The 27,568-nt window shown below is 46.3% G+C and overlaps 1 pseudogene; it reads left to right on the top strand.

Moving 5' to 3' along the window:
* Positions 1-12,411: 12,411 nt before the first annotated feature.
* Positions 12,412-12,844, top strand: LOC125512436 (monothiol glutaredoxin-S9-like; annotated as a pseudogene).
* The last annotated feature ends 14,724 nt before the right edge of the window (positions 12,845-27,568 follow it).

The raw sequence follows: 27,568 nt of genomic DNA, 5'->3' as shown, positions 1-27,568 counted from the left end.
TGCCTGCTTTGCTAAGCAGGACGTCCCTGACGAGAAGAGCATGATATACCAGTTTAGGGGTGGTCTCAGAGAAGAAATCCAGCTAGCTCTTGTTCTCTTTGAGCCCTTGAGGTACGATGAGTTCTACAACATGGCATTGAAGCAAGAGGCTGCTCAACTGAAGTGTGATGCTTCCAAGAAGCGAGTCGGAGATGCTACTCCTTCTTCCTCGACTCAAGTGGCTAAGCAGCAGAAGTATTGGCTTCCTCCTCCTCCGTTCCGCCAGCCATATCAACAGAAGAGCAAAGGTGGCAGTGCATCTTCCCACCCACCCAACCCTAGCTTTCAGAACAAGACTTCGCCTCATGCTCTAAGATCGAGTGCTCCGTATCACCGTCCGCTTTCAGAGGTCACATGCAACAAGTGCCAACAGAAGGGTCACTATGCCAACAAATGCTTCAATCAGAGGCGTCTCCCTCCTCCTCCTGTGAGATCGGCAAGTACAGCTGTGGTCAAGCATAAGCCCGAGCACGCCAAGGTCAATTTGATGAACGCAGCTCAGGCAGAGGACTCGTCAAATGTCATCATGGGTAACCTTCCTGTTAACGATATTCCAGCTAAAGTTCTTTTTGACACTGGTGCATCGCATTGTTTCATCTCAAGACCGTTTGCATCTAAGCATGAGTTGGCTTTGCAAGTTTTGCCTAAACCGATAGCAGTTGTCTCTCCCGGTAGACGCATGCATGCTAACTCCATTGTTCCAGATGTTACTATCACTTTGGGTGACTACAAATTTCTGTCTTCCCCTACGGTTCTTGGTGACTCGGATATTGATCTTATTCTTGGAATGGACTGGCTTTCTAAGCACAAGGCTCAGCTTGATTGTGCTGCCAGGCAGATTCAATTGACTCATTCATCTAAGGATGTAATTGTCTTTGATGCTCGTGATGATACCATCCGTCTGTTTTCTCTCAATGAGAAGGGTGAACTGGATACCATCTCTCAAATTCTAGTCGTTTGCGAATATCAAGACGTCTTTCCAGAAGAGCTTCCAGGAATGCCTCCGCACCGGCCAGTTGAATTCGTCATCGATCTTGAGCCTGGCACGGAACCGGTGTGCAAGCGTCCTTACAAGCTCGGACCTGAAGAGTTGAAGGAGCTGAAGAAGCAACTCGATATTCAAGAGAGAATGGGTCTCATCCGACCTAGTTCTTCTCCGTGGGGTTGTGGAGTTCTTTTTCTGAAGAAGAAGGATGGAACGGACCGACTTTGTGTTGACTACCGTCCATTGAACAAGAAGACTATCAAGACCAAATACCCACTTCCCAACATCAACGAGCTGTTCGAACAACTCAAAGGTGCCCAAGTATTCTCCAAGCTTCATCTCCGTATGGGTTATCACCAGATTCGAATCCGTGAGCAAGATATTCCCAAGACGGCTTTCAGAACAAGCTATGGTTCATATGAATACACTGTCATGTCTTTTGGCCTCATCAACGCTCCTCCGACTTTCTCTCGCATGATGAACTTCATCTTCAACGCCTACACAAATACTTCGTTTTGGTCTATCTCGACGACATTCTGGTCTTTTTGAAGAACAAGGAAGATCATGCCAAGCACTTGCGTTTGGTGCTCGATAAGCTCAGGGAACATCAGTTCTATGCCAAGTTCTCAAAGTGCGAGTTTTGGCTCGATGAGGTTCTATATCTTGGGCATATCATATCTGCCAAGGGCATTGCGGTGAATCCTGAGAACGTGTCTGCAATTGTGAATTGGGAACCACCTCAGAACGTGAAGCAACTCCGTAGCTTCCTCGGTCTCGCAAGCTACTGTCGAAGGTTCGTTGAGAACTTTTCAAAGATCGCGAAGCCTCTTTCAAACCTTCTCCAGAAGCACATCAAGTACGTTTGGTCTCCGGAATGTGACATCGCTTTCAACACTTTGAAAGAGAAATTGGTCACTGCTCCAGTTCTGACTCCTCCCGATGAATCCAAACCGTTTGAGGTCTTCTGCGATGCCTCTATTCAAGGTCTTGGTGCAGTGTTGATGCAAGAGAAGAAAGTTGTGGCTTATACCTCTCGCCAGTTGAAGCCCAACGAGAAGAACTACCCCACTCATGACCTTGAATTGGCGGCAGTTGTGCATGCTCTTTTGACTTGGAGACATCTCTTATTAGGAAGAAAAGTGGACATCTTCACTGACCACAAGAGTCTCAAGTACATCTTCACTCAGCCTAATCTCAACCTCAGGCAGACTCGTTGGGTCGAAATGATTCTAGAGTATAACCCGAGTATCGAGTATACTCCAGGCAAGGCCAATGTGATTGCTGACGCATTGAGCAGGAAGGCTTACTGCAACAGTCTGATAATCAAGCCTTAACAACCCGAGCTTTGTGAAGCTTTCCGTAAACTCAATTTGCAAGTTGTTCCTCAAGGTTTCCTCGCCAACCTTGAAGTCTCTCCTACTTTGGAAGACCAGATTCGCGAGGCTCAACTTCTTGATGCGATGGTGAAGAAGGTGAAGATTGGGATTGCCAAGAGTCAACCCAAGTACAAGTGCTACCACCTTGATGACAAAGATACTCTCTTCTTCGAGGATCGTATTGTTGTGCCCAAATGTGATCTTCGTAAAGTTATCATGAACGAGGCTCACAATTCACTCCTCTCCATCCACACTGGGAGTACGAAGATGTATCAGGACCTCAAGCGGGCTTATTGGTGGACTCGAATGAAGCACGAGATTGCTCAGTTCGTGAATGAATGTGATGTCTGCAGAAGAGTGAAGGCAGAACACCAAAGTCCAGCTGGTCTCCTCCAACCTCTTGCCATTCCAGAATGGAAGTTTGACCACATTGAGATGGACTTCGTGACTGGGTTTCCAAAGTCCAAGCGAGGCAATGATGCTATATTCGTTGTCATCGACAAACTCACTAAAGTGGCTCATTTTCTGCCTATCAAAGAGTCTATCACTGCAGCTCAATTGGCGGAGCTCTATACCTCTCGGATTGTCTCGCTGCACGGCATTCCACAGGTGATCTCTTCAGACCGTGGCAGCATCTTTACCTCCAAGTTTTGGGAGTCTTTTCAGAAGGCCATGGGCACCAACATCCGCTTTAGCACAGCTTTCCATCCTCAAACTAGCAGTCAAGTCAAGCGTGTCAATCAGATTCTTGAAGATATGCTCAGGGCTTGTGTGATCTCTTTCGGCATGAAGTGGGAAGATTGTCTTCCATACGCCGAATTCTCCTACAACAACAGTTTTCAAGCAAGTTCGGGCAAGGCCCCATTCGAAATTCTGTATGGCAGGAAGTGCCGTACTCCACTCAACTGGTCTGAAACCGGTGAGCGTCAACTTCTCAGAAATGACTTAACCACAGAGGCAGAGGAAATGTGCAAAGTCATTCGAGATAACCTCAAAGCAGCGCAATCGCGCCAGAAGAGCTACTATGATAGTAAGCATCGTGATTTGACTTTCGAGATCGGAGACCATGTTTACCTCCACGTCTCTCCAATGAAAGGTACTCGTCAATTCGGTATCAAAGGGAAGCTTGCCCCTAGATACATGGGTCCTTTCAAGATCGTCACCAAGAGAGGCGATCTCGCCTATCAACTCGAGCTTCCTTCAAACTTTGCAAATGTGCACGACGTGTTCCATGTCTCTCAGCTCCGCAAGTGCTTCAAGACTCCTGATCGCACCGTCAACTTCGAAGACATTGATCTCCAAGAAGATCTCTCTTATCGTGAGCACCCCGTGGCTATTCTTGAAGAGACTGAACGCAAGACTCGCAATAAGTCAATCAAATTCCTCAAAGTCAAGTGGTCACACCATTCCGACCGTGAAGCCACCTGGGAATGCGAGGATCACCTCCGTTCTGAGTACCCGGCGTTCTTCCAGTCCTAGATCTCGGGACGAGATCCTTTCGTAGTGGTGGAGTGTTGTAACACCCCGGATGTAATTTACCTAATATGTACTCCAACTCTTGCCGTTTTCGGCGCTAAGTTATTTTATTTCCTCGGGTTTGGGTTTTTGTCTCCGTGTGTTGTTGCCGTTGTCATGCATCCCATATCATGTCATCATGTGCATTGCGTTTGCATACGTGTTCGTCTCATGCATCCGAGCATTTTCCCCGTTGTCCGTTTTGCATTCCGGCGCTCCTATCTCCTCCGGTGGTCCTTTCTACCTTCCTTCCGTGTGTGGGGGTTAAACATTTCCGGATTGGGACAAGACTTGCCAAGCGGCCTTGGTTTACTACCAGTAGACCGCCTGTCAAGTTTCATACCATTTGGACTTCGTTTGATACTCCAACGGTTAACCGAGGGACCGAAAAGACCTCGTGTGTGTTGCAGCCCAACACCTTTCCAATTTGGCCCAAAACCCACCAAAACTCTCTCCATCATCTAGAGCGTTCGATCACGATCGCATGGCCGAAAACCGCACCTCATTTGGACACTCCTAGCTCCTTCTATGCCTATAAATATCATCCCCTACGAAATCCACGGGTTCTTCTCCCCCGAAACCCTAGATCCACCTACCCCGCCGCCGCCGGACGAAACCTCTTCGGCCGGACATGTCCGCCCCCGCCGCCGACCACTCCTGACGCGCCACGTCATCGCCCGCGCGTCCCACTTCGCCACGAATCCCGCCGGCCCGCGGAGCCCGCCCCGGGCCCCCGAGGCCCATCGACCGCGCCCCGCAGCCTGGGAGAGCCGCGCCGCCCCGCGCCTCTCTCCTCCGCCGCAGGCCACCGCACCAGCCGCCGCGTCCCTCACCGGCGTTGACGACTGCGGCCGCCTCCTCCTCACCGGTCGGCGCCGCCCCACTCCGGCTTTCCCGAGCACCGCCGCCCTCGCCGCCGTTCTACCTCGCCGCCCGACGCCCCGGCGAGCCCCTCCTCTCCCCGGCAAGTCCGGCCGGCCTCCTTCCTCCGACGACCTCGACTCCGGCGACGTTGAACCTCGAAGTCCGCGCGTGCTACTGTGTCGGCCAGATCTAGATCGAGGGGTTGACTTTTTCTCAGAAACCCTAACTATTTTGCAATGTTCCTCATGCTATAACTTTGCATCCGTAGATCCGTTTTGGGCGTGTAGCATATCAAAATGTTCGCCTCAGGGAGCACATAATTTCATCTCATTGCATCAGTTTCATTTTAGCTCATCTTGATTCCCAAAATGCTGTTGGAAGAGAGCTATTTGAGTTAATTGTCAGATCTGCTGCACCAAGTAGCTATTTGTCATTTTTCCATGTTTAGTGTGTGCATGATATGCTCCTGAGCTCTACATGTGTTTTGTTATATGCCATGCCATCTTTCCAGAGGTGCTATCCATGTATTTTTGTGTTATATGTGGTGACTAGCACAAGCTTTCAAAAGTGGTGCATTCGTTAATGCTGATTTCAGGGTCTTAGTAATTCCACTACGTCCTTGATCTGTTCGTATCAATATGCCATATGTTCATTTTGTTTCCTAGTGATCCGTGCCTCTTTTGAGGATGATCAGTAAGGATGATTTGTTAATCTTGTGGTGATCTATCCATCCATGTCTTTGCTTTCAATTATGGAGCACCCTAGCTTGAGTCAATCGAGCTCTACTTTTGCTATTTCATGAATCTGGGCAGATTGTCTACTTGTTAGCGATTTTGCCGAGGATGTTGTTGTTGACCCATACATGCTATGTTGTTGTTCTTGCCATGTCTAGCTTATGTAATATGTATTCTTGATTGGTGTATGCTTATATTGTCATGCCTTGCTCTGTAGTGAGTGCATCGAGCTCGTGAACATGCCTACTCATTAAGATATTTGCATGCTCCAGTTTTTCACCAAGTCTGAGATCTGATTATGTTTTTGCCATGTTCACAAGCTTGCAATTGTATTTTCTCATCCCTTTTGGCTCAAGGTCACTAACGGACTTTTGTTAAGCTCTTTGAGTATCTTCATGCCATGCCTTGATTTGCCATGTTAAGTTCCCGTAGCATCTAGTTTTCATGCTCCAAAGTGTGCTATCTGATCTGAAATTCCAGGCTGGTGTTAATTTCACTAAGTCTGAAACCTATTCACCAATTGCTCTTTTGCCATGCTTGTTTGAACATGTTAATGGATGAATTGGCCGTAGCTCAGTGTTCATCTTTTGTCAAGCTTTATGAGTGGATCCCTGCCATGTATTTTGTTGTCATGTTTGAGTGCCGTAGCATAATTATCTTGATGCATTTAGATGGCTACTTGCTGTTTATCGCAGACCGGTGCCATGTTTGTTTTGCTTGCCATTTCCAAACCGTGCATCCGATTCCGGTGATCTTTATATCGATTTCAACCGAAATCACCTCACCTTTCCAGTGGCACTCTTGGATTTCCAAGTTGAGGCCAGGTTCATTCATTCCTTGTCAAATCTTGCATACGCATCCCATATCGCATCCCGCATAGCATACCATATTTGCATCATGTTGTTCGAGCATTTGCATGTGGTTGATTGTGTTCCTTTTGCTTGTTTGTCTTGTTTGGGTAGAGCCGGGAGACGAGTTTGCTAATGAGGAGCCCGTTGAGTTTGCTTTCGAGGATCCAGTCAACTCTGACAACTTTGCAGGCAAGATGATCATACCCTCGAAATCACTTCTATCTTTGCTTTGCTAGATGCTCGCTCTTTTGCTATGCCTATGCTACGATGCCCACCACTTGCTTATCATGCCTCCCAAATTGCCATGTCAAAGCTCTAACCCACCATGTCCTAGCAAACCGTTGTTTGGCTATGTTACCGCTTTGCTCAGCCCCTCTTATAGCGTTGCTAGTTGCAAGTGAAGATTGGAGATTGTTCCTTCTTGGAACATTATTTTCTTGTTGGGATATCACTATATTATCTTGTTATCTTAACGCACCTATATACTTGGGAAAGGGTGGAAGGCTCGGCCTTTTTTCCTAGTGTTTTGTGCCACTCTTGCCTCCCTAGTTTCCGTCATATCGGTGTTATGTTCCCGGATTTTGCGTTCCTTACGCGGTTGGATAATAATGGGTACCCCTTGACAGTTCGCCTTGAATAAAAATCCTCCAGCAATGCCCAACCTTGGTTTTACCATTTGCCACCTAGCCTCTTTTCCCTTGGTTTTCCGGAGCCCGAGGGTCATCTTATTTAAACCCCCCCGGGCCAGTGCTCCTCTGAGTGTTGGTCCAACCTGTCAGCTGCCGGTGGCCACCAGGGGCAAGTCTGGGTTGGCCTACCCGTACCTTGGACAATCTGAGTGTGCCCTGAGAACGAGATATGTGCAGCTCCTATCGGGATTTGTCTGCACATTCGGGCGGTGTTGCTGGATTTGTTTTAACTTGTCGAAGTGTCTTGTAGAACCGAGATGCCGAGTCTGATCGGAATGTCTCAGGAGAAGGTATATCCTTCGTTGACCGTGAGAACTTGTCATGGGCTAAGTTGGGACTCCCCTGCAGGGATTTGAACTTTCGAAAGCCGTGCCCGCGATTATGGGCAGATGAGAATTTGTTAATGCCCGGTTGTAGATAACTTGAACCTTAACTTAATTAAAATGAATCAACTGCGTGTGTTACCGTGATGGTCTCTTCTCGGCGGAGTCCGGGAAGTGAACACGGTGTTGGAGTAATGCTTGCCGTAGTTGGTTCTCTAGTTCTTCGTTCATGCTTTGCTTTCTCTTCTCGCTCTCTTTTGCGAATAGGTTGGCCACCTTACATGCTAGTCGCTTGCTGCAGCTCCACATATTACCTTGCCTTTCCTATAAGCTTAAATAGTCTTGATCACGAGGGTGCGAGATTGCTGAGTCCCCGTGGCTCACAGATTACTTCCAAACCAGATGCAGGGCCCGATGACTCCATTCCAGATGATGCGCTTGAGCTCAAGTGGGAGTTCGATGAATACTCACGCCGTTACTATGTGTCTTTCCCTGATGATCAGTAGTGGTGCCCAGTTGGGGCGATCAGGACCATGTCGCTTGTTGGGGTTGATCTTTTATTTTGATACCGTAGTCGGACCATGATTGTATTGGTTGATGTAATGCTAGTTATGTACTTTGTGTGACGTGGCGAGTGTAAGCCAACTATGTACGTTTTCCCCTTATTATCTATTACATGGGATGTTGTGAATATTACCTTACTTGCGACATTGCTTTCAATGCGGTTATGCCTCTAAGTCGTGCTTCGACACGTAGGAGATATAGCCGCATCGAGGGCATTACACTGAAGCTGGTCATATGGCACTTGGAGGTTGTCGAACGTGTCGACGGACAGGACATTGAGCCACGCGCCGCCGTTGATGAGGGTCTTGGTAACTTGCACGTTGCTGATGACTGGTGAATAGAGCATTCGGAGGACGCCTGCAGTAGCCATGCACTTGAGCTGGTCTGCCAAACCGAACATGATGGGGCACCTGGACCATCTGAGCGGGCGTGTGGCCTCGAGCTTGGGGAGAACTGTTTCACGAGCAAACTATTTGAAGATACACTGCGAGGCTGGGGCTTGAGCTCCGCCCAAGATGCAGGCGATAGCGCGTGGCTCCTGGAAGCCCCTAGCCCCCTCGTCTTAATGGTGGTCATCATTCCTTCTGGGTGGTGGCGGTAGTGGAGGAAGGCCAGCGTTGCCTTGAGGACAAGCCTCACAAGGCTGATCCTGCCAGCGGTCCTCATGAGGCCGGTCGTGCCACTCCTGGCGCGGGCCAAGGTCGTCCCAGAGTCCGCCACCACGTCCTCCTCCTCGGCTGTAGCCCCGGTCACTGCGCTCGGGGCGTCGACCGAAGCATCCTTCTCGAATGGCTCTGAGCTCTTGACAGTCGCTGGTATTGTGGGTATGCAGGTTTTGGAAGCCGCAGAACGGTCGGGTGCTTTTGGATGACTCGGGCTGGTCTCTGCCGCGCTTGGTATCCGGTTCTGCCGCGAGCACGACAGCTCCCTTGCGCTTCACGTCCTTGGCCTTGGCTTTTTTCTCCTCCGGGTCCGCAGCAGGCAGCTCAAGGAGGGAGAGGCACCCCTCCTTAGCGCTTGCACACTTGGTCGCGATGTTGAACAGCTCCAAGGTCGTGCACAACTCCTCATGGATGGCGAGCTCCTCCTTCATCTTGACGTCGCGGACGCCGTCAGAGAACGCTGAGATGATGGCCTCATCGGTCACCTTGGGGATTTTGATGCACGCCGTTGAAGCACTGGATGTACTTCTGCAGGGTCTCTCCTTGTTGTTGCTTGATGCGGCGTAGGTCACCCGCGACCGGGGGGCGGTCACATGTGCCCTGGAAGTTGGCGATGAAGCGGTTGCGCATCTCGTACCAGGAGGAAATCGAGCCTAGAGGCAGGTTCAGGAGCCACGAGCGAGGGCCAGCCTTGAGAGCCATGGGAAACCAGTTCGCCATGACTTTCTCGTCGCCGTTGGCCGCCTTGATGGTCAGCTCGTAGAGCTGCAGGAACTCCGCGGGGTCGGGGGTGCCGTCGTAGCGAGGAGGCAGATCTGGCTTGAACTTGCCCGGCCAGGCGATGCTACGCAGCTCGGGAGTGAAGGCGCGAGAACCGGCCGTGGTCACCAGGGCCCGCCTTGGAGGTGGAGCTTGGTCTTGGCGCCCTAGCGCCGCTACGGCAAGCGGCGCGGGGCCTTGCCACAGCAAACGATCCTGGCGTGGTGGTGCGAGGAGTGGCGGAGCATTTGCTTGCGGTCGAGGGACTTCTTGACAACTTCTTTCTTCACGCGCGGGCGCTAGGTGCGGTGGGTCGCGCCATGGAGCCGCGTGCCTTGGCGCTAGGGCGCCGTCTTGGTGCAGAGGTGGTGGAGGTGCTTCGTGAGCTGCGTCGCCCTTGGCTGGCGGAGGGCGAGGCAGAGAGTGGGACGGCGCAGGGGAGCCCCCTCTACGCGCGGACGAGCTCGGCGATGCGGTCAAGCCAATCGTCGTAGAGGTCGTCGACCGGGCTGTAGCGCATGAGCTCGTGTGCCATGAGGAGCACGACCCGTGCGTCCGCGGGAACGCGACGAGCGTGAGATGATGAACCAGTGAGAGTCAGTGATGGAGTGGCGGTGTGGCCATCCTGTCGCACCGAGGGGTGCAGCGAGGATGCTTGCTGCTCGTTCCCCGCCAGGCCGATGGCGGCGTTAGCGGCAGGCGACGGAGAGCGACGGGGTGGCCCGCCGACCGGGGTCGTCTGAGCAACATGGGTGGCAGGGCAGCCCGACGCTCGGCGCGGATGCGGTGTGCGTCCGCCATTCAGACGATGAAGCGACGTGACACGGAGCGACATAAAGGAAGCTTCGGCACACCCCTACCCAGCGCACTAAATGTCAGATCACGGGTTCCGGAAAAACCCTTAAGGTTCGAACACTAGGGTGTGCGTGAAGATTTCACCCCAGCCGATCCACTTCCTAACTTGGCTAAGATCTTACGACCTAACTCGATAAACTCGCAGCACAGAGACACAAGATTTTTACTGGTTTGGGCCAACATTGTGGTGTAATACCCTACTCCAGTGTGGTGGTTGTGGATTGCCTCTTGGGCTGATGATGAACAGTACAAGGGGAAGAACAGCCTCCTGAGGTTGAGGTGTTCTTGTTATTGGTGGCCAAGGATGTGGTGGCTCCAATCTCTCCTCTGATTTGCCCTCTCTTCTCTTCTCTCCTCTCGCTAGGGTGGTGGCTAGTCCTATTTATAGAGGCCCTGGTCCTCTCCCCAAATATTGAGTGGGAAGGGATCCAACAATGGCCAATTTGAAAGGGGACAACTTGTACAAGCTATCCTGACAAAAGTGGTCTTCGCCTGCAAAAGGCTCTGGTGGTGACGCCGTCTTGGACTCCATGGTGACCTCCGTCTTGCCGTCCTTCCGGTCTTGGTCTCTTTGCACCAATATGGAAACCTTTGCTTGATGCCTCGGTACTCCGCGCCTGCGCTTGTCCCCTTAGCACCAAAGAGGAAATAAGGACGCTGCGCGCGCTGGCGCTTGCCTGGTCTCGATCGTCATGGCTGACGTCACGAGGATCTCGCGAGGTTTGCCAGGCCTAGAACTCTCCGCCCCTCACGAGCTAGCCTGGTGAGGCCGCTCCTGAGGAGGTATTGTGTCGTCCGCCTCGCGAGGCTTGGCCCCTCGCGAGGGTCTTGATTCCTTGTTGATGAAGGTGGGTCATACATGACCGCGAGCAAAGCCACGCTGTGGGCCGCAGGCAGGCAAGTCTGGGGACCCCCGTTCCCAGAACGCCGACAACGGTGGCTCTGTCTCGTGGATCATGATAATTCTTTCTCCCTAATTTTTTCTGGAAAAATAGGATTTTATAGCGTCGGTTTGAGGGTCTGCCGGGCCGCCAGGTGGGGACAACCCACCTGGGCGCGCCAGGAGAGGGGGGCGCACCATGGTGGGTTGTGCCCACCCAGGTGCTCGTCTCCGATAGGTCTTGGCTCCAGAAATTCTTGTTTATTGTATAAAAATTCCTCGCAAAGTTTCGTTCCATTCCGAGAACTTTTATTTCTGCACAAAAACAACACTATGGTAGTTCTGCTGAAAACAACGTCAGTCCGGGGTTAGTTTCATTCAAATCATGCAAATTAGAGTCCAAAACAAGAGGAAAGGTAGATACTTTGGAGATGTATCAACTCCCCAAGCTTAAACCTTTGCTTTTCCTCAAGAATTTATTTGATAAACTGAAAGTGAAAAACAAAAACTTTTACGAACTCTTTTACTCTTGTTTGCATAAATAAGCTTAAACAACACCAAGGTTTTCAGCCAACATTATAACTAACCATGCCGACAATAAATTTTAGAGATTATATTAAACTCATATCAATGACATAATCAGCTAGCGAGCAATAATAAGATATCTCAAAAAGCAACACGTTGTTAAAACAACCATGATATAATATGACAATAGTGATATCTCGCTAGCCCTTTCTGAGACTGCAAAACATAAATGCAGAGCACCTCCAAAGTTCAAGCAGCGACTAAACATTGTAATTCATGGTAGAAAAGATCCAGTCCTGATGCACCCAACATTAGCTACACACAATGCATAAGTCATGACATTAGTGCTCTCAGGTTCTACCGCTTGTTTCAGAAGGTGATGACACAACATAAAAGTAAATAGATAGTCCTTTCGTAGAGGGAAGCAGTGATTCACGCAGGTGCCAGAGCTAAAGTTTTTCTGTTACCCTACTTGAACTGATGGTTTCAGGCGGTTGTAGTGATGACTTTCATCACATTGAACTCTGAGCTATTTTTCTCTACAGGAGCATGCACGCCATGGCGTGGGCGAGAAGCGGAAGGAGCTGGACGCCTCTTGCCTTGCGGCCCTTGTGCACACGCGGTAGAGTGGCGGTACAGGTCCACACACAGGCGGCGACCGGAGCATGAGCGAACGCGAGGGAAGCAGAGAAGCATGCGTCCATGGTGGCAACGGACTTGTCACAGCAACGACGAACCGAGCAGAAAAGAGAAGAGCTCGATCACGTTGTACGTCGCTCGGCCGATCGAGATGTACCAGGCGATCCCCTACAGCGCCAGCCGGCTGCCGGCGTGCCCGCAGCGGTCCAAGCAGGCCGAGGCCGAGGGTGCGGCCGGCCACAGGAGAGCAGGCTCACGGCTCGCCGACGCGGCGGCGAGGGGCAACGGCGGGGAGGCGGTGAGGAGGGCGGTGGCAGAGAGCCTGGTGCTGGTGGTGGGGAGGCGCGGGTGCTGCCTCAGCCACGTGGTGAAGCGGCTGGTGCAAGGGCTCGGGGTGAACCCCGCCATGCACGAGGTCACTGACGAGGCCGAGCTCGCCGCGGCGGTGGCCGGGAATGCTGGAGGCGAGGCCAGCGGTGTTCGTCGGTGGGAGGATCCTCGGCGGGCTCGGTCGGCTCATGGCCGTGCACATCTCCGGCGAGCTCGTGGCCATACTCAAGGACGCCAGCGCGCTCTGGCTGTGAGTCTCTGACTCTGAGCAAAACCAAAGATGCATACGGGATGGGGTACTATGGACGTACGAACAACCGTTTGATCATGAGTTAATCTTCTTTTCATTTCTCCTTTTGACTCTTGATGAGATCATTTGAGATACTGTTGCTCGATCTTCAGTCTCTCTTGATTGGGATCAATAATGGAGTACCAGCTTAGCTATAGTTAGGCTTAAATTCTTTTAATTAGGGTAGGAAAAAATAGGAACTATTGTGCCATCTCGTGCTAATTTTCGACCACACGCTTGTAAATACATGGATGAGTGAAGAGGGTGTACTATTTAGTACTGTATAAATCATCTTCCTTTCATATTGCACATCAGTTTTCTAGATACCAATTCATTTTGTCTTTGAAGGTTTCTTCTAGCAGGCTGATCATGTTATCACGAAATGGCACTGCGTTGGATATTTGTAATCCATGACGGGGTGCTTGTTTGTTGCAGCTGATTTTCCCTCTCTCTTCATCTATAGTACTCCTATTTTTCATAGATTAATTTTGAATTCTTCTGAAAACAGAGGACTCGAACTAATCTCCAATTTTTGGGTTTGTACTGAGCGGTTTTCATAGACTGGACTTTACTCTGTTTTTTCCATAAGATTTTCCTCGTAACTTTCCAACCATCTATGGTATCATCGTCCCCGAACTTGCATGATTTATATAGTTGAACTGAATGACATTTTTTCAAAAAGAAAATATTTTTTTGCAATGATGTTTTGGACTTCTCTCATTTTACGACATGAACATTTACCATTTGAATTTTCATATAGGATTTTCTTTTTGTTTGAGCTTTTTTCGCGTCCCGAGCATGGGGCCGGGGCATAGCGCGTGTTATAGGGTTTTCTTTTGAACTACCATTGTAGTAATACATGGACTTATGTGAAGAAGGAATTCTTGGACTAGCACACGACGGAAGAGCACACACGATAAACATTCTGAAGTCGTCTAAGCTACAACATTTGGGGCACGGGCAACAACGGCGGCGCTCGCGGCGGCACTCGTACCGATCTCTGTGTGTGTTTGTACAGTGGAGGTATTTTTTCATAGAGTAATTTTGAATGGTTCCGAAAAAAGTACTTGAACTGATGCCCGTATGGGTTTGTACTGAGGGTGTTTTCGCATGCTAGACTTCACTTTTTTGTATGGCTTTTCCTTGCAACTTTTCAATGGTTTACGGTTTTCATAGTCCTCGAACTTGCATGGATTATATCATTATCATTGAACTGAATGATATTTTTTGAAAAGGAAATGTTTTGTGTTTTTTTAATTCAATTTTTTTGCTACGATGTTTTGGACTTATCGCGTTTTGCGACTTCAACTTTTACCATTTAAATTTTCATGGGTTTTTCTTTTGTTTGAACTTTTTCCCAAACTTATCTGAGACTTCATGTTTGAACATACAACCGATGAGACTAGATCAAACATTTTGATGGAAACAGTAGTTCAAACATTAAAAAGTGCAGAAACAGTAGAAAATTTTAGTTCAGTTACTCTTGCTCAATCACAATCGGGCAGGCCCTGCTCAACACCACCTACCAAGACATAAACGCTACACCAAACATGTGTTGGACTTACGTAGAGGAAGCTGGCATATAGTGCAAAAGAAATGAGACACGTCACAAGGTTATAACCGATGAGACTAGATCAACCACAAAGAAGTGTAGCCATGTTCTTCGCAAACCAAACCAAATCATCTCAGGTTTCGATTATCTAACATGAACAAAAGAGATCCGGAACACACACGACGTTTGCAAAAGCTTCATCAGCAGCAAACTCACAGCAGGTTCCCACGAGTGTGAATTAACAAGGGTGGCATGGCACCAAGTTACTGCACCAGCTTATTTCATATGTACTACATAATGTACTTAGCAGTGGTGGTGCCACTAGCAGCGGAGGTGATGTTATCTATGATGCACAGATGACACTCTCAGGACCTCCTCTTCCTCTTCTTCTTGTCCTCAGACTTGTCGCCTGCGTTCTTGAGCTGCAATGGAACACGGCACCGTCAGCCATCTCAAAATATCACATCATATAAAAATGAATCAAATTTTGGCAACCGTGGGTGGAGGATGAGTAGTCAGCCAAGGTGGCTAGGGTGCTTACCCCGATGATGAGGACACGACAAGGACAACGACAAAACAGGTGAAGAGGGTGGGTGCGTGCTTGATGTAGCCCATGACGCCGCGGCGTGCCCTCTCGATGATCTCCTTCATGACATACACCATGTTGAACTTGTTGAGTTCTGAACTTTGAACCTTCCCAGTAGTAATACATGTACTGGGCGGTACAAGATTGTTGAGCAGCTGACCCACAGAAACAGAAACAGTCCTGGAGTGCACACGCAAAATCATTTACAAAAATAGTGGTAGCAAGAAGCAATAAACATGTAGAAACAATACTACAAGATTTGTGAACAGAAGTTCGTATAGAAGTTGTACTGATCCACGGAAAGATTTGCTACTTGCAAGAAAATAAATATGAAATCTATCTTGGAGATTCAACATATGTTCCATTGATTACATTCAATCATGTATGTACTCAAGAAACAAAATGCAACTCCACCATTTAGTTGTTCATGTAAAAAGAACAAGCAAGTTAATGTATAGTAACATCATAAGTTCAGAAATAAAAATAAAAAGAGTTTTGTACTGTTTTTGCTATAGCAACTAAGTTAACGTACGCCATGGGGATGGACTAGGATAGCGCTGCATATCCTGGAGTGGTGGAGAGGAAGCTCATGCCACTACCAAATCTATCAAGGTACTCCAAATTCAAGGAACATAAGTAAAACCAAACTAATTTATTACAAGCACTCCTATGAACAGAACTTAATTTAGAAATTGAGGTGAACATAAACAGTGAAAACAAGAGTTTTCTACTGCTAGATTTCCAATTGTCAAACAACTTCTAGGAACGTGTGGGAGTCAGACAACATGCCTGAACTGTGTGTTGATTGGTAGTTGAACTTGCTACCCATCCACACTAGTACCAGCGGCACAAGACCGCAGTATTTAAGCAAATACCTGATGGCATCAAGAAAACAAATGACTAAAACTTTTAGCAATAAAAGCGATGGTATAGAAAAATTGAACTGATGTTTTGTGTCATTCTGACAAACCTCCAGCATTTTTTTGAACTATTCTTTATCCTATCATTGTAATGTTGGTTTAGGCTTTTGGAATGAGGTGAAAGCCTCTGGTCTATTTGAACTTTTACTGAATATTCAAAAATGTTTGAACTGATGTGAATCCTTTCACTGAACTACTACAACATTTTTTCATGAACATACCCATGTATACGAAAAAGTTCTATTTCTGCTAGGCATTTGCACAATTTTGTGCTAAGCAAAGATAGAAAGAAAACAACCTGGAAATGTTTCCTGTCGCCGCACGTCAATGGGGGTTTGGATATGGATGAAGTGACTGCCCCATTTTTCTTGTACTGAATCTTGTTTCTTGAAATTTAAGACAATGCAAATATTATCTACAATATGGACATTTAGTATACTCTAAACTAAACTCTTTGGCACTTTTGAACTAAGGTAATAGCGGTGAACCTATGATGAAGAATAGAACTCAAAATGAATTTTTTTGTAGGTGGAATAAGACGTCGGAGATCGGGTGGACCGGCTACACTTCCTCCTCTAGACTGATTCCTCTGGTGAAGTGGAGCTGATGGAGGCAGAGATCATGAGCGGCGCCGGGCTTTGCCAACTGCAGGGAATCCCAGCGACTACCAAGTCACCTCCGAGAAGCTTGTAGAGGCGAGGCAGTTGGTCACAGGTCATCCCATGTAAGTTCAACTACAAGGCGTGGTGGTGGAGAGAGGCTCTTGGTGGTGATGTCCGGGAGGTGCCTCGTGGCAGTGAGGTGGATGGCTGCGGGGGCGGGCTAGGAGGCAGCGTGTAAGAAAGTGTTGTTGAAGCACGCAAAGGACTACCATCAGTGCTCAACTTGGACGGCTGCCAGCAACCGTGGTGGGCGTGCTGGTGGTGGTGCGGGAATGTTCAGACTGACGGTATTATTATTGTGTTTGTTTGTAAGCAAGGTTCTGAGGTTAAAAGAAACAAAAATGGAAGATTTTTTTATGTGTGCTTGCTCACCGATGGTGGTGGCAAGGCAGTAGGTCTTGCCGTAGGAGCCTCCAAATGTGGGAGCGGACGTCGGGCAGTGGTCTCGAAGAAGGTGAGCACCAACCTCTGCTGTGCATTGTAGGTAGTAGGCTCCAAATAAAAATGGACGACCATGCAGGAGGTTGCACATGAATGAACTGACGACCCATTTTTTCTCGTACTGAAGCTTCTTTGTATTGAATCTTGTTTCCAGAAATCATATCAGTGGGTTACTAAACACATGCATCAACATTGAAAGAGGTACACTATATAAAGAGGAGGATGCTATACAGGAACTACAGTGGACAGATCAACAACATAAATCCTCAAGCAATAATCGAGAGAGCTCACAATCTCCAAGGAAGATGCCTATGAATTCTCCATGGAAGGGCCTCCCACTCCCCTACTCTGTCTCCTCCCACTCCCTGCACACACACACAGAGAGCAGAGAGAGGATGAGAGGGAGATGACGGAGCTGGATCGAGGATGGAGCACAGGGTGGCCTGCACGCAGCTCTTTTCTCATGACCGGCTATGGAGCATGCTGTTGTACTGACAAGGCAAAGGTCCAAATATATGGAGGGACTCATAAGGGTCTCAGGAATTGACTACATTATTTTAGTTAACTTGACCTTCATCAGTCTAGAATGACTGGATAGGGAGTTTGGATTTGTAGCAGCACACACACTGAACTTATAGAATTTTTTTTGAACTTTTTAGGTGATTGCATCAGTACTAATATGATTGAAAAAATATTTTAGATTTGTAGCAGCACACACACACGAAACTTACAAAATTTTATGGAAATGCACGAGTTCTGGTTTATCAGTACATAGTTTTATGGAAATGCGCGATTTAATTTCTTATAGGCACTATCTAGGCAAAGAACACTTGGTATCGAACTTTTTTCCAAGTATGTATTGAACTGATATATTTTTTGTCAATGAACTATTGTAGTATAGGTACTAGAGCTACCAGCATCTTTTTATATATCATGATAAAAAGCAAACAAACATGCGTCATCTCCATGAGACCATTCTCTCATCATCTTCGGAACACACATACTAGAGAAAATTGAACTAACAATAGAAGAAATTTATATTTTTTGGGGATTGATATCATGTAATACAACATGCAGAAAGCATGCCAAGAGAAATGTATTTTTTTTAGTTGAAGAACTAGTAGTCGTGCAGCACAAGAGGCATGGCATGGTGCTATTAACTAACTTTCAGAGATCCTTTCTGCTTTTGTAGTAGTACCTGAGGTTATAAGGGTCAGTAATTTACCATTTGATTGCCTTCATACCACCAGCAGTGCACCATTAAAGAACTGGCCTTCTACTAGTACCTCTCACTGGCCTTCTTTATTCTACACCTAGCAAGCCCAAGATGTCCATAAATCAAAGAAAAACCAACAAACACTGCACAAAAAGGTGTTGTTAATAGGGTTGCAAGAATGCTAAAAAACAATATAAACAATGAATGCTAGAATAGTAATTGTGTAACACCATTCGACAACTACAATTCATGAAGGAAATATATCAAAACATCCACCAAAGAGGTACATGAATATTAGTTTCCCATGGAAATTATAAAAACTATACGCACGTAGCCAGCTTTTCTCCTCTGTTTTTGGCATACGCAAAGAATATGAAGTCTGAAACGTTCTAATTGTAAAACACACTCCAAAGCAAACCTATTTTCCTATTCCATATCAAAATATAAATTGTTTCAGGATAATCCGACTTGGAAAGGTAGTCATCTTTTCCAAGGGACCTTCTCTAAGCAATAAGAAGAAAGTTCATGCCACAAAAGGGACCTTCTCTAAGCAGTAAGTAGAAAGTTCAGGTCACAAAGTTTACTCTTAGACATATACAAAATAAAATAAAACAATGATCACTTGAACTAATTGGGGAATAACATGCGAGCTTATAGCATTTGATCACTTGAACTTATAGCAATAGGAATAAGAAATATATACGGCCTCCGACCTATGGAGATTATAAGAAATTTTGAAATACTAGTACTGCAACCAAATTTTTTATGAATACAAGTGAACTTGAAATTATGGTCTCTCGAGATCTGAACTGATTGTGTTACAAGCACATGCACAAAAATCCAAAGAAGCTGATATCAGTACATGTTAAAAAGATAATCAAGTTCATGTATATTAATTTTGAGAAGTTTAGAAAGGAACTTTTTTAAAAGTTTGTACTGAAAAGATGTGCAAACATATTTAGTGCTTTTTTAGGAAGGAACTCAATTCAACAAAACATATGCAAACATCTTGGCTTCGAACTTCTGTATTTTTTATTTTGAGCTTACTTCTCTTGAGATTTGAACTGATTTGTGTTACAGGCACACGAACAACTTAGAATGAGTTGATGTTAGTACATGTAAAGAAGATGACCAAGTGCATGTATATTAACCGGAGAAGTTCAAAAAGGAGCTTCATCTTCACCATACTGGTTAGATCAATACTGAAAAACTGAAGTATGAGAGGGAGACCAGCTTAAGTTCAAACTACACAAACATAAGCTGCAAGCTCCATGTTCCAACTTGTAGATGACTAATTTTAATATCAAATTCCTCAGTCCAACATTAAGATAACACACAGGACCGGTTAGCCAACAAGCTCACAATACCAATTCCGCTGACTTTATTTACCTCGACACATGTCAGAGACGAGCACGATAAGGTTCCAGTCGCCAACCCGCTTTCGCTGTTGATGGTCAGCAGGGACACCACCACGAGGAGGGCAGACTAGTTCCCTAGCTTGTGGGCAGAGGGGTTGGGCGGCGATAGTGCTGCGGCGCATCGGCGGGACAGGGAGGGGGCGGCCGGGGCGCGGGGAGGTGGTGGTGCAGCACGTCGGCGGGACTAGGAGGGGGGGCGCGTCGCCGGGAGGTGGTGGTGGGATGCGTCGGCGGGGGAGGAGACGGCACGTCTGCGGGAGGTGGTGGTGCGGCGCGTCACCGGGAGGCAGGCGGATGCGCATCGGCGGGATGTGGTGGCGGGGCGCGTCGGCGGGAAGGGGAGGGGGCGGCACGGCGCCGGGAGGCAGGGGCTGCACATCGGCGGGGGAGGAGACGGCGCATCTGCGGGAGGTGGTGGCGCGGCGCGTCGCCGGGAGGTGGGGGCGAGGCCCGTCAGCGGGAGGTGGGGTTGTGGTGCGTCGGCCTCTTTTCAGTGTACCGAAATGCAGATCGGGCCCTATAGGGGTCGATGGTAACAGAATATTATTTTGTTACGGGTAACAGAATAGTCCAGCCCTATATATATATATGCATATGCATACTGCTCTGAAGTTCAATGTTCGGTTTACAAGCAGTGCACCAAATGTTTATGCATCAGTTATAGGGAAAAGGATAAAAAATCCTCCATAACAGATGCATCAGTGCTAAAATCAGTACATCAGTGTTGAACATGTCCATTCATCAGTTCAATTGAAAATAAATCAGATACAAAATAGACAACAAAGTTTAATAACGCCTAGTGATGCAAGTTCAACTTATAGATTACCTTCAGTGCACGGCATGTTACCCATATCATGTATACAAGAAAATGCAGAAAAGATTAATCCGAAAACTGTTGAATGTCATTTCGGAAACATGCAAGGCGGCACACGCAGCGAGGGTTTGATGAGCCAAGCAGATATGGGGCACCGCCTGGTTGGGTAACACCAGAAATAGCACCTGGATACTTCAACAATACATGCATATTTCAAGGTACACCAGAATCATCAGAAGCACAGACTGGTTCTTCTATGCAGCAAACATAGATATCTGGGAATACAAGCTTTGCCACTACTGGGGTGCAACAAGGTCAACAATTTCCCCAACAACAAATGTTTTCCTTCCCTAGTGCATGCAGAGAGGTAAGGACACACAGGCTTCCACCAGTCGCTTCGTCAACATCAATCATCCGTGCTGCAAAATCGGTTGCGATGGGAAGACCAGGCCAAAGAGATATAAGTGTTGGACACTCTAGCAGGGTGCAAAGTAGAAGATATGAGCCATATAGACAGGAGCAACCTCACAACGAATCTAAGGGAAGACGACCGTACAATGAGAGACAGAGAGTTTCATCAACATTGCTCCCTCCAAGAGATGAATTGCTGCATGTGCCGAGGGTGAAACCACCCGCGCCCATGCACGAGGGTGAACAGCAAACACTGGAGGCAGCACAGAGGTATACACATGTAAGTATCCATTCAAAAAAACATACAAGCACAGTCCATACCCTAGTACTATGACCACCCCATCTAACATTTTCATAACTGTGTTTTTGTTTGCTCATTGTTGCGTGCAGCCACCTAACATTGAAGCTTACGTTCTGCCAAGGCTAGAGATGTGCTTTGAAACTTTCAAAGAAGCAAAGAACTTCTACAACGTCTATGCAAAGCACGCTAGTTTTGCTGTCAGGGAAGGCTCCAAGGTTAACACCAGAGTCTACCTTTATTGCACGTGCTATGGATTCTATGAATCGAAGGTGTCAAAAGCAAATAGACAGCGGAACAAGACCACAGCCAAGACTAACTGCGGGGATAAAATGAATCTAAAGAGGGAAAACCATGGAACACTTGTCATAAAAGAGATAGTCTGGGAACACAACCATAGGTACAACTCTCCTCCCAAATGCTTGTCTTCTTGCACTCCCACAAAAACTTTGACAAAACAATCTTGGAGTACGTCAAGTACCTGCAGTTCAAAGGCATTGAACACGCAAAAATCATGAGCATACTGGGTGGCGATGACCCCGGTAGCTACTTCCTCGAAATGAATGCCAAAGACCTGATTAACATGTAAGTACAATCTTGCTCTCCTCCCATAAAACCCCATCCGTCTTTTTCCTCTATCAGTACAAGCATATTACGCAACACATGACCTGATGCCAGTTCAGCATGCATTTTTTTAATGACTGTTCACTTTTAAATATGCAACAAAGCAAAGAATGCAAGGATGGATGATGTGGACGATGTCCTAAAGATTGTCAACTTCTTTAGGGAGATGAAAGCGATAAACAGGGAATTCTTCTGCGACATACAACTTGATGAGCCCGACAGAGTGAAGAACATATTTTGGGCGAACGCAAGCTACCGAGGGGCATATCAAGAATTTGATGATTTCGTAATGTTTGACACCACATATAAGACCAACAGGAACCATATGCCACTTGAGGTGTTTATGGGTAAATCTGAGAACAGTTTTTGATTAACTGGGGCCAATGGTTTGGTTGTTTGCCCTGGGCTTGATTGGTTTGGGTTGTGATGGTCCCAGACTGTTATAGGTTTAGTTTGGATTGGATTTGCATAAAAACAAGTTGGGAATGGCTGAGTACGGGCCTAAATGGTTTGGTCACTGGCAGTTGTGAATCGTGGTTCAGAACCGGTTCTCAGACTGGAGGTATGCACGTGACACGCTGCGGCTGGACACACAGGTACATACGCTACGTGACGCGACACGACTGGGCACACACGTATTGAGCTACTACTGTAGATCAATTACGTTGCTAGCTAGCTTGATTGCCGATTAGCTTTGCATATACATCAGATTGATTTGGTTTCAACCCAAAACAAAGAACTGGGTTAAGCCCATAGATCGACGAGTGGTGTGGTTTTGGTTGAGGTCAACAGAGCATATGGTTTGGTTTGGTTTTGGTTCTGCGCGACGATTGGCGGTGTGGTTTAGCTCTGGTTCAAACTCCACATTGATTGGTTATGGTTTAGGTTTAGTTCAGTTATATGACCATTGCCAGGTTTGTTTATGGGTAGTAACAACCACTTGCAGACTACATTCTTTGCTTTCACCCTTATAAGAGATGAGGATGCAGATTCATTCAGATGGTTGTTCAAAACATTTTAAGGTGCATGAGAGGGAAAGCTCCTACATGCATCCTCACAGGTACAACCACCAAACCACCCCCTCCCCCAAAAAGGAAAATAACACAATAAAAAATGTTGTGTCAGTTCTATTTGTATATATGCACTACCATCTGCTGACCACTCCATGTCACTTTTATGATTACCAGACCAGTGCCCGGAATGGCTTTGGCGATCCCAGATGCTTTCGGGAACACAGTACACAAGCTGTACCGCTGGCATATTATGAAGAAGTACAGGGAATACCTCGCATACCTGTACAACCTCCAAGAAGAGTTTAAGGATGAATTCACAGCAATCCTCAACTGGCCCCTCATGCCAACTGAGTTTGAGGCTCCCTGGAAAGCACTCATGGATAAGTACAATCTCCATGATGATGTCACAATGGTGGCAATGTGGAATGAGCGCGAGAAATGGATATCAGCTTACTTCAAAGAAAAATTTTCCGCCAAAATGATGTCCACACAACGGAGTGAGAGCATGAACTATGTGCTCAAGAAGAACTTCATAAGTGAGAGACAAAACCTGCACCAGTTTGTCAGCCAGGTAAACACCCGCGTCAAAACCAGGAGGCAAACAGAGAACCATGAGACAATGGGTAGCCGGGTATAGCTCTATCACCCGTTGTAAGACAAAATAACGTTCTTACTAAAGCAAAACTTTCTTAGTTAGACAAGTTTTTGCTGCGAGAAAACTAATAATTTGGTCATCACTCTTGCTTGCGCAGAAGGAAAAACACGCTGACCTTCTATGGGTTTGACACTCAGATGGCAAAGCTTTACTCACGAGCTGTGTACAGCGAGATCAGAAAAGGCTAAAACTGAGTACACTCTTCACGGCGACAAAGACAGAACAACCCACAAAGTACCTCGTGCGCTACAACAAACCGCAAAAACTGTTTGCATGGTCTCAGCACGCGTTCCAGGTGGTTGTAGACCCCGTGGGAGAAATATATGACTACGAGTGCAAGCTATGGGACCACACATGTGAGGACTAAAAAAATATGTTACATACTGAACAACTTATTTTTGCAAAGTTTTTGTTCGACTGAAATGACAAAAGTCATGCACCTCTTCCAAAAAATATAGGTATTTTCTGTTTGCATGTCCTGTGCATGATACAGACAATTAAGGCTGCATTAAACAGAAATGACTTAAGGAAAGTAGCGTCAAACAAGGCCTCCCAATACTGCATTGAAAGCACACAGCTGCAGCTGAACATGAGGGTGCATAGAAAAAGCTTGAGAAGCCAAGGCCAAATGGCGAGGTCACGGGTCGTCATGGAAAAACTTGAACAAGAACTCGACGCCATGTATTTTGCTGAAAACGGAGGTGCCGCGGACAATGAAACCATTGAGTAGGATATTTCTACAATCGTATCTCAGATGAACCATCTGGGAGCTATTGACCCATTTGACAACGAGGAAGAGGAGCAACAGCAACCAGAGCTTGCCCATGTGCACACTCAAGAGTAGCAACATGCTCACGTGCAAGATCATGAGCTTGATGGTGCTGTAGGCGAACAACATGACAACAGGACATCCTACCAGCAGTAGCAGGAAAGGGTAATTAAACCACCCATATTCTCAAACACAAAGGGGAGGAAGAGTAAGACACAAGCAGTGAAAGCAGGAGCCAAACAGCTGCCACGCCCCATCAGACGTGTGGAATTTGGCCCGGACGGCAAACCTCTCGGGATAAGGGCATGCGGATTCTGAAATGTGGTGAGCAATCATAATTACCGCAGATGCCCACTCTGCACATATGCCACTATCAAAAAGCAAAAGCTGCAGAAGCAGATTGGAGCCGCCCAGGTTTCTACAAATGGAGACAACACACGAGATACGTCTCCGTCGTATCTACTTTTCCAAACACTTTTGCCCTTGTTTTGGACTCTAACTTGCATGATTTGAATGGAACTAACCCGAACTGACGATGTTTTCAGCATAATTGCCATGGTGTTATTTTTGTGCATAAATAAAAGTTCTCGGAATGACTTGAAAATCAACGGAGATTATTTTTGGAATATATAAAAAATACTGGAAGAAAGATTAACATCAGGGGGCCCACACCCTGTCCATGAGGGTGGGGGCGCGCCCTACCCCCTGGGCATGCCCCTGCCTCATGGGCCCCCTGACGCTCCACCGACCTCAACTCCAACTCCATATATTCGTGTTCGGGGAGAAAAAATCAGAGAGAAGGATTCATCGCGTTTTACGATATGGAGCCGCCACCAAGCCCTAAACTCTCTCGGGAGGGCTGATCTGGAGTCCGTTCGGGGCTGCGGAGAGGGGAATCCGTCACCATCGTCATCATCAACCTTCCTCCATCACCAATTTCATGATGCTCACCGCCGTGCGTGAGTAATTCCATCATAGGCTTGCTGGACGGTGATGGGTTGGATGAGATTTATCATGTAATCGAGTTAGTTTTGTTAGGGTTTGATCCCTAGTATCCACTATGCTCCGAGATTGATGTTGCTATGACTTTGCTATGCTTAATGCTTGTCACTAGGGCCTGAGTGCCATGATTTCAGATCTGAACCTATTATGTTTTTACCAATATATGAGAGTTCTTGATCCTATCTTGCAAGTCTATAGTCACCTATTATGTGTTATGATCCGTTAACCCCGAAGTGACAATAATCGGGATACTTACCGGTGATGATCGTAGTTTGAGGAGTTCATGTATTCACTATGTGTTAATGCTTTGGTCCGGTATTATATTAAAAGGAGGCCTTAATATCCCTTAGTTTCCAATAGGGCCCCGCTACCACGGGAGGGTAGGACAAAAGATGTCATGCAAGTTCTTTTCCATAAGCACGTATGACTATATTCGGAACATATGCCTACATTACATTGATGATCTGGAGCTAGTTCTGTGTCACCCTATGTTATGACTGTTACATGATCGATCGCATCTGGCATAATTCTCCATCACCGATCCATTGCCTACGAGCTTTTCATATATTGTTCTTCGCTTATTTACTTTTCTGTTGCTACTATTACAATCACTACAAAACCCAAAAATATTACTTTTGCTACCATTACCACTACTATCATATTACTTTGCTACTAAACACTTTGCTACATATATTAAGTTTCCAGGTGTGGTTGAATTGACAACTCAGCTACTAATACTTGAGAATAATCTTTGGCTCCCCTTGTGTCGAATCAATAAATTTGGGTTGAATACTCTACCCTCAAAAACTGTTGCGATCCCCTATACTTGTGGGTTATCAAGACTATTTTCTAGCGCCGTTGCCAGGGAGCATCGCTCTATTCTTTGAGTCACTTGGGATTTAGATCTGCTTATCATTATGAAGAACTTGAAAGATCAAAGAACCATGATTTTTCCCTCAACTACGAGGGGAGGTAAGGAACTATGATCTAGCTCTGCACTTGATTCACCTTCTGTTTTGAGTAAGCTTGTGACACCTAAACCTACTTCTACTATTAATTCTGATATGTCGCATGTTATTGATGATGCCACTTCTTCTATGCATGATACTTATGATGAAACTACTTCTATGCTTGATAATACTGTGCCACTGGGTGAATTTCTTGATGAACAACTTGCTAGGGTTAGAGAGAATGAAATTATTGAAACTGATAATATTGATGAAAGTGATGATGAAGATTCTCCCCCTAGATATGAATTGCCTGTTGTTCCTGAGGGTTATGTTATGGATGAAGAAACTGCTAGAGACTTTCTTGCTTGCAATGATAGAAGTGATCTTAAGAAATTATTAGCTAAGCTGAAAGAAAAATATCTGAATGCTAGAATGAAATATGATCCTGCTTATGCTACTTCACCTATCTTTATTACTGATAAGGATTATGATTTCTCTGTTGATCCTGAGATAATAACTTTGGTTGAATCTGATCCTTTCTATGGCTATGAATCTGAAACTGTTGTGGCACATCTCACTAAATTAAATGATATAGCTACCCTGCTTACTAATGATGAGAAAACTCCCTACTATTATATCCTTAAATTATTTCCGTTCTCATTAAAGGGTGATACTAAGATATGGTTTAATTCTCTTGATCCTGGTTGTGTGCGTAGTCCCCAGGATATGATTTACTACTTCTCTGCTAAATATTTCCCCGCTCATAAGAAACAAGGTACTTTAAGGGAAATATATAATTTTGTGCAAATTGAAGAAGAGAGTCTCCCACAAGCTTGGGGGAGGCTTATCCAATTACTTAATGCTTTGCCTGATCATCCTCTCAAGAAGAATGAAATACTTGATATCTTTTGTAATGGACTAACCGATGCTTCTAGAGACCACCTGGATAGTTATGCTAGTTGTGTTTTCGGGAAAAGAACTGTTGATCAAGCTGAATTGCTATTGAATAATATGTCGAGTAATGAAATTTTTTGGACACTTCCTGAACCAACTCCTAAGCCAACTCTGAAGAAAAGGGTTATTCTATTTCTCAGTCCTGAAGATATGCAAGAGGCAAAGAAATCTATGAAAGAAAAATGTATTAAAGCTGAAGATGTTAAGAATTTACCACCTATTGAAGAAATACATGGTCTTAATTTGCTGCCTGTTGAAGAAATACATGGTCTTGATAACCCGACATAGGTAGTAAAGGTAAATTCTCTCTATATATATGATAAGGCTGAAATCCCTCCTGCTAAGTTTGCTAGCCAATGTTTGGATGAATTTGATAACTTTATGGTTAAGAAGAAGATTTTAAT

The sequence above is a fragment of the Triticum urartu genome, chromosome 6A (assembly GCF_056163025.1).
Source record: "Triticum urartu cultivar PI428250 chromosome 6A, HENAU_Tu73, whole genome shotgun sequence".
In the NCBI taxonomy this organism is placed as follows: domain Eukaryota; kingdom Viridiplantae; phylum Streptophyta; class Magnoliopsida; order Poales; family Poaceae; genus Triticum; species Triticum urartu.
The sequence above is the reverse complement of the archived record's forward strand: the minus strand, read 5'-3'. Positions and strand labels throughout refer to the sequence as shown.